Genomic DNA, 14,962 nt, shown 5'->3' on the forward strand with positions numbered 1-14,962 from the left:
CTTCATGTGCCCTCATAGCGAGCCTCTTGTTATGGGGGCATGGCTTGGCTCTGGCTTGGCCCTGCCCATGCTTCCTCCTTACAGCATTTAATTGACAGCAGCAGGAGCCAATGGCTTCTGCTTCTGACCAAGTTCCTGTGTGAAGAGGAAGCGAGGGTATGAAAGATGCAGCCGTTCACAGCTCTGAATTGATTGAGGACTCAGGTATGTATTTAGGGAAGCGGAGGGCAGAAAGCTCTAAACTGTTTTTTACCCTAATGCAGGGAATGCTTTAAGGTAAAAAAAAATGTTCTGACTTTAGAACTACTTTCCCGTTTATTCACTAAGCTCTGGGGAACAGTCTTTTTGAGTTTAGTAAATCAACCCCACTGTCTCTTTCATTGCTGCCTACCACTCTGGAAGCTTGAAATAAAATAAAAATAACTGCAGGTGCAGAGCACATCTTCTGCTTTCCACAATATAGTGGGGTCAATACCCAGACATGATCATTGTCAGGTAGGGTGCTGGGGGGAATACCAAGCCCATTCTAAAAGTTAGAGTTTGTATAGAGAAGTTTTCCCCAAACGTTTTATCATGGAGGAACCCCTGAAATAACTTTCCCAGCTCACCCCTGCTAATAATGGAAAATTTGTATCAAATACTTACCGTAATTTTCCTTTCCTGATGGACTCCATGGCAGCCTATGTATGGGTTAATCCCGCCTCTCATACCTCATAGGACCCCACTCCCATAAATCTTTGCTTCTAGCCAGAGACTGTGTTCCGTAACTTAGCCTACTCCAGCAAATGGGAGGGAACTCCTGCTGCCATGGAGTCCATCAGGAAAGGAAAGGATACAAATTTTCGATTTTCCTGAAAGACTCCATGGCAGCCTACATATGGGAAATAACTAGCCATACACACCCGGGTGGGCAATTGCTGGATAAAGAAAAAAAGGTTTAATTGGCACCATCAACAGAGAAGACATTCAAACCAAAATTAACCGAAGACAAGGACGCTGATTCTACATCATAAATGTATTGATTGACGTCCATGAAGCCGCCTTACAAATCACTTCTGGAGAAACGTGACAGGCAGCCGCCCAAGATGTAGAAACGCTCCTAGTAGAATGAGCCGTCACCACTTCTGGAGGAGCCAAACCCCTTGCCTTATAAGCCCCCGGGATGGCCTGAACGGTCTAAGCTGCAATAGTTCGGGAAGAGGCACGTAAACCCTTATTCTTTCCGTAGAGAAGGATGAACAGATGATCGGATTTCCGGAAAGGAGCTGTGGCTTTCAAGTATTGCTTCAAAACGTCCCCAACGTCCAAAGGATGAATACCAGAATCTTCAGAGGACTGAAAGATTGGAAGAACGATTCCCTGATTTTCATGGAAAACAGATTTTACCCTAACATAGGAATCAAAACTGCTCGATCAGGAAAGAAAGTGAGAAACGGCTCCTTACAACCTAGAGAACTGATCTCCGAAACCCTCTTAGCTGACGTTATGGCTACTAAAAAGGCAGTTTTACAAGAAAGTTCTTTGATAGATACTTGATCCCCATGATGTAAATCTTTCTCTGAAAAGTAATCCAGGACAAAGGGGAGATCCCACTTAGAAAACCTTGGTTTCCTCTGAGGTCTGAGCCTCACTGCTCCTTTGAAGAACTGTTTTGTGAGAGGGTGCTTGGCCCAGGAAACACCTGAAAAGGCAGATATTGCGGAAACCTGGACCCGCAAGGAACTCACCTATAAGGACAAGTCCAGGCCTGTCTGAAGAAATCCAATAACATCCCTTATCTTCGGATCTTTACACGAACCATTGGTTGTGGACACATAGTCTTCAAATTTTGACCAAATTCTCTGATAGACCTTGTTGGTACCTGGTCTTCTAGCATTCAGTAAAGTAGCGATTGCTGTGTCGGGACAACCTAACGCTCCCAGCCTTTCCCTCTCAAAAACCATGCCATCAGATGGAGCTGGGATGGGCATGGATGAAGAGTTGTTCCCTGTGACAAGAGGTCCGGTCTGGAGGGCAGAGGAACTGGATCCTGGAAACTGAGCTGCAACAAAAGTGGGAACCACGGCCTGTTGGGCCAATACGGAAGAACCGCTATTACTTCGACTTCTTCCCACCTGAGCTTCGCCAGAAATCGGAGAATGATCAGAGTCGGGGGAAAGGCATAAGCTTTGTGGAATCTCCACTGGTCCGTCAGGGCATCCACTCCGAAGGCCTGAGGGCAACGACACCTCGTGTAATATTTCTCCAGTTTGAAATTGCACGGGGAGGCAAACAGGTCCTCTTCCGGTAGGATCCCCAAAGACAGAATCCAATCGAATACCTCGCTATGGAGAGACCATTCGTTGTTGTCCAGGGAGAATCTTGAAAGAAAATCTGCCTGGACATTTTGAACTCCTGGGAGATACACCGCCATCAGATCCATCAGATTCAACTGGGCCCAGGACATAATCGGGCTTACTTCCCTCAGTAAAGAGAGACTGCGAGTGCCCCCCTGTCTTTTGACGTAAGATACAGCTGTTGTATTGTCCATTCGAAGGAGAACTGAAGCTCCTGACGTCAGGTGAAGAAAGGCTTGCAGCACTTGAAAGGTGGCTCGTAGTTCCAGCACGTTCGATACCATGCTTTGGACAGGGAAATCCCAACTGCCTTGGGCTACTTCCGAGAGACAGAGAGCACCCCAACCTCTGCTGCTGGCATCCATTGTCACTGTGACCCAGGAAACAGGTGCTATGGAATGACAATGAAGAAGATTTTTTCGCTGTAGCCACCAAGGGAGGCTCTCCCGCATGGAAGGGGTTATCCAGACGAGATGATTTCGAACCCCTGGATCCCACTGTTGAAGGAACCCTTTCTGAAAGGGACGCATCTTCCATTGTGCCCACTTCACCATAGGGGCTGTGGCTACCATAGTGCCGATTATCTTTTGACATTGAGACTCTGAGGAGAGAAGAGGACATTGCAAGACGAATCCTGTTTCGGATCACCGGAATTTTCTCCAGGGGTAAGGAGATGGTGCTCATTACCATGTTGAACTGAGCTCTGAGGAGATTAGAGACTGCGTTGGCTCTAGATGGCTCTTCTCCTTGTTCAGGAGCCAGCCAAGCTCTGTTAGGGTAAAAATAACCTGCTCCCGATGAGACAACAGTTGCTCTTTGTCTTGAGAAAGTAGGAGCAGATCGTCCAGGTAGTGATGTAACCAGATGCGTCTGATCCTGATTAAAGCCACGACCGTCAGTAAGAGTTTTGAAAATACTCGAGGCAAAGTAGAAAGCCCGAACGGGAGACATGTAAACTGAAGATGCACCTGATCTACTGCAAACCTGAGATACTTCTGGTAATCTTCTGCAATCGGTACGTGGAAATAGGCATCCTTGAGGTCTATTAAGATAAGCCAGTCGCCTGGTTGAATAGCCTGGCGTATTGTCAGCAGAGACTCCATTTTGAATTTTTCCTTTTTTATGAAGGAGTTTAGATGTGTCAGATCGATGACCGGTCTCCAGGAGCCATTATTTTTGAGGACCATGAAAAGAGGGGAGTAAACTCCTTGAAATCTTTCCTCGGCTGGAACCGGAATGGTGGCTCCTTGAGCCATCAGTGATTCTGTGTATGATGCAAGAATCTGTCTTTTTTCTTCTGAATGGGGAAGAACCGTTGGCACAAACTGGTGAATGGGTGGATTGTTGAAGACCCAAGAATGTCCTAAAGAGACCGTTTTGACGGTTCAGTAGTCCTGAATCGAGGCTGCCCAGACGTGCTGAAAATGGAGTAAACGAGCCCCGACTTGCTCCGTCTGGACAGACCCCATATCAAAAGGACTTCGAAGCCTCCCGACCACCAGAAGAAGAAGCTTTTGAGGACTTTTGACCTGAAGGCTGGCTTCTTTTCCAGTTCTTCCTAAACTCGCGGCCAGGTCTGTAATGATGTGCGTCCCTAGCACGTTCTATTTCTTGTCTGGGGAGAACTCTTCTCTGACCCATGAGACGGCGATCCTGGGGCAGAAAACCCGATTTTCCCCCGGTAGCACGGGTAATAGCGGAGTCAAGTTTGTTCCCAAAGAGGGAAGATCCCTCGAAAGGAATTTTACACCATGCCTGCTTAGAGGCAGGATCCGCAACCCAGGGGCGCAACCACAGGGCACGTTTGGCCGTGACTGAAGAGAGCATCACGCGAGCTACCAGACGTATCATGTCCACAGGAAAGCCGAGGCCATCTTCAGTTTATGCACTGGTGAGCTCTTGACCAGCTCCTCAGAAATGCTTCCTAAAGTCGTACCTATATCATCCGTCCAGGATTCCATGGCCTTAGATAATGCAGCGAGGGCTAGGGCTGGTTTACAAGCCATGCCTGCAGTAATGTAGATGCGCTTGAGGTCCGTATCTATCTTCCTCTCCAGACCATCTTTGAAGGAAACGGAATCTTCCAGAGGGAGAGTAACATGCCTCACCAACCTCAATAAAGCGGCATTGATAAGAGGGGCCGACTCAAGATGTTTAACCTCATCGCTCTTGAAAGGATACATTTTTGCTACCTTAGAGATCAAGGAATTTTTCCTCTCAACTTTGCTCCACTCATCAGAAATAATTTCACCAAGTTCTTCCAGAAAAGGAAAATTTGGACGGTCTTTCTTGAGATGCTTGAAGTATTTCCTCTGCTTAGAGGGAGCTTCCACCGGTTCATTCCATTTTAGGCCGCGTACACACGCGCGGACTGTTCGCCCAACCTTGTCCGCTGAACAGTGTTTGGGCGGACAGTCCGCTCGTGTGTGGGGCTTCAGCGGACAGTTTCAGCGGACAGTTGGCCGAACAAGGTCTTACGGAAATTCCGAAAAACTGTCCGCTGAAACAAGGTTTCAGCGGACTGTTCGCTCGTGTGTAGGCTTGTTCGGCCAACTAAGTCTCGCGCATGCTCAGAAAGGATTTCCACGTCGGAAGGTTGCATTGCAGTGTATAGGACGTCGTATTTTTCGTCCCGTCGTACGTGCCGTTCACGTCATCGCGCACGGTTTCAGCAAACTGTTCGTCCGTCGTGTGTGGCCATGTCCGTCCATGCTAAGTTTGAGCGGACTGTTCGCTCAAACTGTTGGACGGACAAAGTTGGGCCAACAGTCCGCGCGTGTGTACGCGGCCTTAAAGCATCTTTGACTGCTCTGAGTAAGAACGGAACCTGAGAAAATTCAAAACCTGCGCCAGGTTCATCCATCTCAACCTCGCTATCGGAGGATCCACTAATAGAAAGACTGTGATGAGAGGGACCTGGAGCCTCAGGATCAACCACATCAGTAACTAGGGCTGGAAGAGAAGGAGGATTGAAAGTATGGCTGCAATCTGACTTGTTCATGGATTCTTGGATCACCTTCCTGACCAGAGCCTCCACATGCTGGTCCTCAGATCCTCTTTGCTTCATAGCCCAAGAGTAACATAACTCGCAGAGAGATTTACCCTCTGGAACATCCCAGCAAGTCCTTTCCACAGAACGGCTGGAATGGCGGTAAGAATGGTGTCCAGAACCAGACTTTGAGCCTTCCTTCCTATGTCTGGAGGACGATCCGGTATGTCTAGTGCTTGAAGATGAAGGATGGCGTTGTGACCTAGATTTGTCACTATCACCGAGTGTCAAGACTTGAGATTCAGACCTAGAGGGGCTGAGAAAAGAGGATAAATAGTTAGCTTGCTCCAGAAACCCAAATACAAACAGGCAGAGGGAAAAAAATTCCATCCTACCTGTGGCATAAGGGTTGGCCACTAGGGGGCGGTGACACATCCATCGCAGCAGAGATTTAAACAGCTAAAACAAACACAATTCAAATAAGCATGTAAAAAGGTAGTAACATAGAGAGAGCAATGATATGCACAGTACTACACAATAATACACCCCCCCCCCACCTTGAGCAGAAAAGCCACAAGCACAGGAAGTAGCTGCCTTGCTTGGAAACCTTCCAAAGCATAGCTGTCTCCGACAGCTATTTAAATCTGCCGCCACAATGAGGTCATTACGTTAGCAGCGCACCTGCGCTGTAACTAACGCCACTCCTACGGTGTCCACGCGCATGCGCCGCCATCTTGTCCCAACTGCGCAAACGCTAACCAAGCCTTGATCTCAGTCGAAGCCTCGCAGTTGCGCAGAGAGAGCGAAGAGCGGCGGACTGGAACGCAAAACGTTCCAGCCGCCATGGCTACACCGAAGCAGGTAAGGACAAAACAAACACACAAAAACAGGCTGCCATGAGAATATTATAAATCACCACACTGAAGCCAGCACAATCCATCCTGGGATTGGGAGGGTCGATACACTCTCTGCACGATAGGCACATTAATAAATGGGCCTCCCGCTAATAGCTAGGACGAATGGCCATGATGCAGTCTGTCAACCAATGGATGACTTTAACCACTTGCCGCTCGGCTTATAGGCAATTGACGGTGGCAAAGTGGTTTCATAATCCTGATTGGACGTCATATGACGTGATCAGGATTATGAGCCACTGCGCGCCCCCTGGGGCGCGCATCGCGGCGATCGTTGTTGCGGGGTGTCAGTCTGACACCCGGCAACTACGATCTCGGTAAAGAGTCTCCGAAGGAGACTCTTTACCACGTGATCAGCCGTGTCCAATCACGGCTGATCACAGTGTAAATAGGAAGAGCCGGTGATCGGCTTTTCCTCACTCGCGTCTGTCAGACGCGAGTAGAGGAGAGCCGATCGGCTGCTCCTCTGACAGGGGGGTCTGTGCTGATCGATTATCAGCACAGCCCCCCCCGAGGATGCCCACACTGGACCACCAGGGACGCCACCAGACCACCAGGGATGCCCAGCAAAAGGTAATTCTCCCTAGACCACCAGGGATGCCAGTCAGCACAATGGATGCCAATCAGTGCCCATAATGGATGCCAATCAGTGCCCACAATGGGCATCACTGATTGGCATGCATTATTGTTTGGCACTGATTGGCATCCATTAGTACAGTATAACCAATGCCGCCTATGAGTGCCCACCCGTGCCGCCTATGAGTGCCCACCTGTGCTGCCTATCAGTGCCCACCTGTGCCGCCTATCAGTGCCCACCTGTGCCGCCTATCAGTGCCCACCCATGCCCATCTGTGCCGCCTATCCATGCCCATCTGTGCTGCCTATCCATGCCCATCTGTGCCGCCCATCCATGCCAATCTGTGCCAGCTATCAGTGCCAATTTGTGCCACCTATCAGTGTCCATCCATGTCGCCCATCCGTGTCGCCCATCAATGCCACCTCATCAGTGCCACTTCATTGGTGCCACATCATTAGTGCCCATCAGTGCCGCCTTATCAGTGCCCATCAGTGTAGCCCCATCAGTGCCCATCAGTGAAGGAGAAAACGTACTTATTTACAAAGTTTTGAAACTGAAACAAAAAAAAAATATTTTTTTTCAAAATTTTCGGTATTTTTTTATTTGTAGCGCAAAAAATAAAATCAAGATCAAATACCACCAAAAGAAAGCTCTATTTGTGGAAAAAAAATAATAAAAATTTCATTTGGGTACAGTGTAGCATGACCGCGCAATTGTCATTCAAAGTGCGACAGTGCTGAAAGCTCAAAATTGGTCTGGGCAGGAAGGTGTTTAAGTGCCCTGTATTGAAGTGGTTAAGATATTCACAGCATCGCTCTTCAGTGCCTGTGTCCTCCCTGCTAATAGCTGGGGAATATGGACTCCAAGAATAACCGCCATCATCATCAACGTGCAAACCACCAGGACTGGATTAAAGCTTCCGAAAGGTAAGAAAACACCTTGGTCCTAGGAGGAGGACAAAAAAGGAACACAGTCTCTGGCTAGAAGCAAATATTTATGGGAGTGGGGTCCTATGAGGTATGAGAGGCGGGATTAACCCATACGTAGGCTGCCATGGAGTCTGTCAGGAAAATTATTTTATCTGCACCTCACAGTATATTAGTGTAAAGCTCACTGGGAAGAATGGCCCCTATATTTGTGGCCCTTGGAAATATTTCCTCCATAACAAATAGGATAATTGTTGTCAGTGGCTACTCATCTGTGGGACAGTTGCTCATTGCTCAAGGAACCCCAACAACCTCTACAGGAAACCTAAGGTTACACAGAACCCTGGTTAAGACTGGTATAGAGGTTTTTGTAGGCTCCCAGGACAGATAGAGAGTAGGCTATGTATGTTGCCTGCTATACAATTTAGCCCTTACATTTTATCTACTTTTTGCACAGGACATCTTTAAAGTGAAATATGGCAATTGTCATCTTTTATTCGTTTTTAACAATGTATGTTCCAGGACAATTATTCTTACCTTTGGTGCGTCACTGTTTCGGAATAAGCATGCATCCAAACATATAGTGTTCTTATTCAGGTCAGTGACCCAATAGATGCAATCATTTTCTATGATAATACTTTAGAAGTGCAGAGAAAATCTTTAAATTCTGAAACATTATGTTTTCCCCTTAAATGGTCTTAGCAAAGCCTTTAGATGCAAATATATTACAAAGAAATATTAATAGACCAGGTACATGTGTGAGGCTGGTGCTTTGACAAGGTATGAGTACATGGTGTCCTCTAGTGGACTATTCATGAACTTCACACAGAGTTCATTTGCTGCATATTGCAAGCTATCTACTCTATCTCATGGGCGAATATACTTTTTCCCCCCAATGTTTTAGTTAATTATATTCTTAAAAACAGATCAGCCTGATATAAATAATTTCATGGACGTTTGTTACGATTTTATAGCCTGGATGTTTTTTAAGATTCAATTTAAATCTAAACTTTAGTCATATATGAAATACAATTTAATGCAGCTATGTACGGTAATCATTAAAACACTATTACATTTATTTTTCCTATACAAGCAATGTAAGTACCTGGATCTGAATTGTTAACAGCTTCTTGAAGTCTTTTACCTTCAGGGCTAGAGTGTAAGTGGAAGAAACAGTACAATCAAGTCATGTGCTGGCAAGAAGAATGCTGATAGCAGGGGAAAGCAGAGTGACAGAGGGATGAACTCATCACTGTGCTGCTGCTTTCACTGTTCAGTACCAAGCTGGTCTAGAATGACCTGGGCTCATAGGATGTGGGTTGAATTATGGTGCCCATCAGACTAAAGACATCTAGCTGTCGAAAAGTACTGCAGGGAAAAAGTCTGGATTAAAGGGGAATTCTGCACCAAAGGCTGGTTTTGATTTTTGATTGGTTTTTGATTATTTATTTTTTGAATGGGCTATTTGTTTTTAGCTTGTTATTTTTGACTGGAGTTCTGCTTTAAATTAGCTAAATACATTCCACGTGCATCAAAACAAAAAGGTTTTTTAAAGTCCTACTTTTTTCCCGTACCAAAAAAAAAAAAACCAGCATGCTGTAAAGAAGGACCCTTGCTTTTTGTTTCGAAGCAGTGGTATCTTTGCATTGGTCCCACACACCCCCTAGGGCTCTCCAATCAGAAAGGCTAATGATCATAACTCCTAACTGTACCAGATTTTGAAGGACTGTTCCTGATTTGGAGCAATGTCCCTCTGTCCCTCTTTCCTCCTCATTTGTCCTTCATTTTGGTCTGATCTATATAGATGTATATAAAATGCACTTTTTATCTATTAAAAAGTGTTTTCCAGCGCTAACCCTTTCTGATTTCTAAATTGCTGCATTTGTAAATGCCAAAACCAATATAAAGGAATAGTAGAGGTAAAAAAGCACTTGTGGGTTTAACCAATCTTGTTTTTTTGTTCAATTCTTCTTTAAGGGGGCGTGGCAGGGGTGTTTCCTATGCCTGCATACTTTTGCTGATAGGTGTCCATCTCAAAAAGTTGGGAGGTATGAATGGTTGCAGAGTTATAGGTTGGTAAGTAGTCTTTAATTAGTGTAAACATGTATTTTTACTGTGAGTGCCGGTTCACACTAGTGCGATGCCAGACATTGCATGTAATTCGCAGCGCACTTCTGTTCACATTACATGCGATGTCTGTGCGGGTGCGATGTCAGCCATACAGATAGCATGGCTGATATCGCACTGCATTCGGTCCAAACACGCACAGGACCCTTTTTTCTGTTCGGACCAGAATCGGATCGCATGTGTATTCACACATATGTGATCCGATTCATGTCTGAACTGTCAGTTCGCAGTGCGATACGCAAGCTGAAATGGGGGTGTCGTTAACATATAATGACACTCCCCAGCAGTTCGCATATGGCAGTGTGAACTGCCATGCGTGTAGGGAGCGATGCGGGAACCCGCACATGATTCGCAGGGTTCTCGCATCGTGCTAGTGTGAACCGGCACTGAAGGCAATTGATTTCACGTTATGCTATCTTACTGTCTATAGTAAACTGTCTAAAATAAGTAGGACTTCTGTAAGGGCCAGTTCACATCACATGCAATCCAGTGCCTTTTTTTTCCGCATCAAAAACACATGGAAAGTAGATTATATGGCATATATTTTCAATGGCATAGTTCACACCAGTGCTTGCAGTTCCAGTGCGTTCCGGTTGCAGAAAAAAAGTAGAACATGCTGCATTTTTTCTGCACTTTACTGTACTGGAATGCTGTAAAACATATCAAAAATGCACTGGAATACACTTAAATGCACCAAAAACGCACTGCAACACACTTGTCCTTATTTAAGGTTAAGAAAAAAGAGGGTGGGGAAAAAGCACTGGACTGCATAAAAAACGCACCAAAAACACATTAAAAACGCACTGGAACGCATCAAAAACATGCATGCAGAAAAGCACCCAAACTGCGTTTCTATGGTGTGGACTGGCCCTTAAGTGGTTGTAAAATCTTGTTTAAAAAAAATATATATAATAAAAACAAACATGTTATATCTACCTGCTCTGTGTAGATGGTTTTGCACAGGGCAGCCCTGATCCTCCTCTTCTCGGGTCCCTCTTTTCTGCTCCTGGCCCCTCCCTCCTATTGAATGCCCCCACAGTCAGCACCTTCCTATGTGGGCACTGGAGCCGAGTCACAGCTCCGTGTGTCCATTCAGACACGGAGACCCGACCCGGTCCTGCCCCCTTTCACCACTGATTGGCTGACTGAGTCCTTCCCCCCTCTGCCCCATGTGAGGTATTGTCGCAAACATTATAGTGAGAGCAATAATTATTTCGCTAGATCACCTCTGTAACTCTAAACTGGTAACCTATAAACATTTTTAAAGTGTTGCGTTTGGAGATTTTTAAGTACCATAGTTTGATGCCATTCCATGAGTGTGCACAATTTTAAAGCGTGACATGTTAGGTATCTGTTTACTCAACATGACATCATCTTTTATATTTTACCCAAAAGAATTTGGTTATATTAGTTTTTTTTTGCATTACAATTCATTAATATGTTTTTTATATTATTCTCTAGATCAGTGATGGCAAACCTTGGCTGGCACCCCAGATGTTTTGGAACTACATTTCCCATGATGCTCATGCACTCTGCAATGTAGTTGAGCATCATGGGAAATTAAGTTCCAAAACCTCTGGAGTGCCAAGATTTGCCATCACTGCTCTAGAGCCTCTGCTTAAAAATATATTTAATTGTTTGGGGTTCTGAGTAATTTTTTAGCAAAAAAAAATGATGATTTGTACATGCAGGAGAGAAATGTCAACAGTGGCCTAGACTGAAAGTAGTTAAAGCAGTGAATGTTTGCATCACCAACATAGGCCTTGGCCTACGGCGGTAGGAAGTACATGAAGCACGTTCACCCAAACAGCAGGTTGCAGATTGTCAGTAACAATGTTCTCAATTATAATAAAAGGTTCCAGACTGATACCCTGCCTGCCAGCTCAGTCCAGTTGGGTCCCCATTGATGCTGTCTCTTTATAGTTTGTGTAATTGTTATTGGTTACATAGCATACTGTGTGCTTTGTATACTGGAACCAAACTCCTAGCAGAAAAAGGCAGCAGTTTATTTCTACTCTTTTGTTTATCTGACAACTGATAAAGGGTCACTGTCCTTTTCAGCCTTTTTGCCCCCAGTCACAGTATGCCTTGTGTGGATATGGTGTCTGATTATTTTATTATGATAATAACACTAGTCAATTGACTAAGATAAAAAAGAGACAGCACAAGATTAATACACCTGGCCCTGTTGAATATTGTATTTGTAGCGGATGACATTTGGGATCAAATGTCACACGCATTGTAAATTTAGTTTTTGCCTCAGGAGAATAAGATTCTGAGTATTGTAGGTAGGCCTAACACCAGTCTGACCAGGCTATGTGTGAAAGTTCTGCCTGGTCATGTGCACGGTGAGGTGCACATGACAGGCTAGAATCAAGTCTGGTTGGATGTTTGGGTATGGCCCTCTCTGAGCCAATCAGGGGGAGTGCCAGGGCCCACTGAGGAGTCTGGGAGGGGGTACATAAACAGGTGCGGGTCACGTGTTCAGGGTTCCGTAGTTGTTTGTGAGACCCGTGTGGTCTGTTCTGGTTCCAGGACCGGGGTAGCCCTGTGAGGGGTCCCGGTCACGGGGTGTTCGACACCTCGCAACATGTTCCTGTCAGTGGCCCCTGATAGATCCCCCTGGTCTGGGGTAGGGATCCGTCTGTTCCCAAGTCTCTGAACCGGCTGGTCCGAGGCACTGTAATTGAGGGAGGATTCAAAGTGTCCGGGTGTGCTCTCTGCTTGGAGGGACACCGCAGCTCATGGAGGTGACTGGGGGATGACTCTTTGGAGGAGGGCCAGCAAGTGGCATCCTGAGAAGTGCCTGGTTACTGAGTTGGGAAGGACATTGACAAATCACACTTTTCCAGTACCATTGTGAAAGCCGACAACGTTCCAGGTACGGTGGAAAAAGGTTCCTGTTAACGCTCAGTTGATTGTTCAAGTTTTGAGTCAACGTGCTGACTGCCATGATCTCTGGCTAGAGATCTGTTCAGCCTTGAAGTACCCAGCTGCGAGTGGCTACTCTCTGGGTTGATCTAGAGACTTTGTTAAACCTGCAGTTCAAGGTAGCCAAGTTCTTCCCCCGTGCCCTTTGTTCCCTAAGAGACTGTGTTGTGAAAGTTCTACTGCAAAATAAACCTTTTTGAAAGGACTTAATCTGTGTCAGTGTACAGTGTTGGGTACCAATCCTGGGAACCCCCTAGAAGTGGAAGAGCAGGCCAAGAGAAGGTAACTGGTAAGCCCATTCAGTCAATACCGCCCTGCAACAGGGTATGGGCGCTACATATTATTAGACTTGAAATGTGTTTTTCAAGGTTTGAACATATTATTATGGCTGCAGTATTTTACAAAATATTGATGATGGTGTAAACGTGATGGGGCAATCATGTTAACCTATGGTGGGGGGGGGGGGGGGGGTTGTTAAGGTTGTAAAGGCTCGTCAAACAAAGAATTTGTGTGTGGGCGACTCCCCAGATTTATCACTTCTGTGTAGAGGACCGAACAATGTGCTCCGTGCAAAAAGAGGCAAATAATCATTTGGACATATTTCCTACACATATTCATTCTTTACTGCACTTATACAAGTGATATAAATACATAATTGTAGTGAGGTCTGAGGGATAATTTAGTTCTTTACCAAATAATTAAGACATTGCAAGACAGTTGAAAATGGTCCACTGTACTGAGTCTGTTCTAAAACCAGTAGCTTCCTGATCTGCCACCATGCAAGCCTTTAGAAGTGTCTGGTTTCCTCCTGTCTTTTTTTTTAAACTTCGGTTCCAGTACTGGCCATGCTAAAAACACATGCCCAGGAATTAATTTATGTTGGATTAAATTTGCACATTGAGACAAAAAGTTGACAAGTTTTTGAAGATATATTGGCAGCCTTATGCCTTAAACATTAAAATGGCTCTAGACTATTAGGTAATATGAGCAATCTCATAAGGACTTGTGATCAGTCTCCAAAACCAAAATGCATTTACTTTGAGCTTAGTGATTTCTACGGTTCATTTGCCATACAAAAACTAGAATGTCTACACAGAACCACAGAGTTGGCACAATAAAAGTATAAGATTTATTGGGCAAGGTTTCTTGAGTGTTTATTTAAAAGCAAAGAAATCATTCCATCAGGGTATATACCGCAAACTGTGCATTAGAAGTAGTCCTAATTTCCTTGTTGCAGTTTTTCCCCATAGCAGTTAAAGAACCCTAAGGTTATAAAAACAGAAGCACAGTGTCCAAACCAGTCTTACATCGGTTTTACTTTTCACTGTTCTATAACGGTATCTATTTTAAAATTGGTCATCTAGATTCATTCATTTGGGCTGTCACCAATCTTTGCAGATAAAATGTACGAGGAAGTGAATCATTCATGTTTGACACACAAATTCTTAAAAAAATGGAAATATGCAGTTCAACTTGTTTTGTTCTCTGGAATAATGATCAAATTTTTGTTTTATGTCCAAAATTCTGGCAAAGGGAATATTCAAATCTGTCACAGTTTAATACATTGCTATAGTGCATTTTGTTTTATTCATTAATATTCTTTAACCCCAAAGAACATGAATAAAAGCAATATAAATAGCTTATTTTACTGAAACTGCCATTTATTTAGTTGCATGCCTCTAGGCTGTTAATGTAGCTTGTTTTATTTGATTCATAAATAAATAAACATTTCCAGCCTTTTACTTGTTTACTTCAGTGCATCACAGTTCCACTTTTTGTTACTGGCTGTTGACAGCTAATAGCCTAAGATGAATATGGCCCTTATTGCAATATCTCGTGACTTTCTGAGAAAGATTTTCATAGCAACATCTGAGCATAGCCCTGCTTCACCATGACCAGGACTTGTCTACACATAGTTGCAAAAGCAATTTTAAAATGTTTTACAAAATGGAGTAATAACGGAACCAGAGATACAACTGTTTTTGCTACTAAATTTACCTGGTAAAGCTATACCTTTAAAATAAATGTGCAATTTTACCATGTTTTTGCCTTGGTTTGCGTTTTGTATCCTTTTTTTTCTTTTTACACTGTATATAGCTGGTTGCTAAGGAGGGGGCCGGGAAGCCCCCCCCCCAAACTATACCAGGCCACATGCCCTCAAT

The sequence above is a fragment of the Lithobates pipiens genome, unplaced genomic scaffold (genome assembly GCF_037356315.1).
Source record: "Lithobates pipiens isolate NorthernLeopardFrog02 unplaced genomic scaffold, aLitPip1_a1.2 Scaffold_18, whole genome shotgun sequence".
Taxonomy (NCBI): Eukaryota; Metazoa; Chordata; class Amphibia; order Anura; family Ranidae; genus Lithobates; species Lithobates pipiens.